The following is a 1864-nucleotide window of genomic DNA, read 5'->3' as shown; positions in this document are numbered from 1 at the left end:
ATGCTGCCACCTAGGATAGGTAACGTGGCGCCACATCGGATAAAACTGGTGATAGAAGGTTAGGGAGCGTCAGGGGTGTCAGGTCTCCGGTTTCAGGAGCACTAGGGCTAGAATGGACAGTGTTGGAGTTCTGGGAGGAAACACGGATTCGGGCCCATTATCTAGGCAGGTGAATAGCACTTTTTCCATTGTGCACCGACCTACTATTGGCATTATTGGGCCCGACAACTAGCCCAATTCCATCATATATCTCTAGGCGCACGACGTCCGACCAGATCCCGCCTCCCTTCCTCCTCGACGCAGCGAGTCTGCTTCCCCTCCTCCGCACGGAGGCGGCCAACGGACCAAGGTGTGCTCCTCCTGCCCTACCATCTTCTAGCAGGGGTAAGCTCGCATCTCCTCGTCCACTCTCCTTCCCTTTATTTGGTGGCGTGCAACTCAGTGAGAATGCAAGATGAAGACGCTCGACTCGCGTCGACTCGGCGATACGTGCCGATTCGGCAAGAAAAACAAGTCCCCCCCTCACCTACCGCGCTATGCACGCACCCACCACACCCTTTGCTGGTTAGGGTTAGGGTTATGTGGGGGCACCGGTGCTCGGCGGGATTATTAGTATGCGCATACCTGAGGCAATGGCTGACCTAGCGTTTGGTGTGGTTGTCGTGGTGGTGAAGAGCTGTAGTGATGTTTGAGTCGAGTGGCTGAGGGTGGAGGCGGCTCGATGGGGGTGGGGATGGTGATTGAGGATTGCACCTATGGTGATAATGGGGGCAACGGTTGCATAATGCTGGGTCTGCAGCTGTCTCGGATGATGGTTTTCCTTTTTGTCAGTGTATGCCACTGTGGTCAGTTCTATGTACCAGATTTCATTCTGTCTAGCTTGTTCGGATCATTACTGAACTCTATACTACAGACTCTCACGTTTGCAGTGAAGCTTTACTTAATGTTATATATGCGTGGTTGACATGTCCACCTGAACGTAGCAAGTGTCAGGCCTTTCTTTTTTACCTATTACCCTCCATAGAAAAGAAAGGAAACCAGTGCTTCAGTTAGACTTCTATTTCCAGAATAGGTTGCCTTGTGTTGTTATCGCACCATCTTCGGCTGAGGGGCCAAAGCCAAGGCTATTCCCTCTCTGTTGCATCAGAGGAATTTCGACCCTCGCGTTTGGACACACCGACAGACAAATAAAGAAGACCTAACGTGAGCATGTTTGTATGCAAAATTCCCAACTTATTCTCCGCGTATGGCTACGTATGAATAAAATCGTTTCCTTTGCTATGTGGCGCACAGCTGACGATGTCTGCTGGGTCACATCATTGAACAGCATCCGAAATCAGATTTCCTAAAATCTCTGAATCCATAACCCCGCTCAATTGTCTGCTCGGCTGTGCTACATCCGGTTGGCTGCCTAAAAATCTTCATCTCCTGTCTAACCTTGTGTACACCGGTTCACAGCTGCTACAGTAAGGGGCTGCTACAGTAAGGGCTGATTGGTTGGCTGTTTTCCCTCAGCCAGGCCCTCCCGATGCGACCAGCGCTTGATTGGTTGGCTGAATCACTGACTGGACCTGGCTCTGACGGTGCAAATCAGACGCCCCAGCCAGGCTCCGCGCGTACGAGGAAATTCCTCGTTTCCCCCAGGCCTGGCTCGCGCGAGCACACTTACCGTATCTTATTTTTAGCACGTGTCACATCGAATGTTTAGATACTAATTAGGAGAAGTAAATGTAGACTATTTACAAAACCAATTACATAAGTGGAATCTAAACAGCGAGATGAATCTATTAAGCCTAATTAAACCTAATTAATCCATCATTAGCAAATATTTACTGTAGCAACACATTGTCAAATCATGGACTAA

This window comes from Setaria italica, chromosome V (genome assembly GCF_000263155.2).
Source record: "Setaria italica strain Yugu1 chromosome V, Setaria_italica_v2.0, whole genome shotgun sequence".
NCBI lineage: Eukaryota > Viridiplantae > Streptophyta > Magnoliopsida > Poales > Poaceae > Setaria > Setaria italica.
This window is presented reverse-complemented; position numbering follows the sequence as displayed.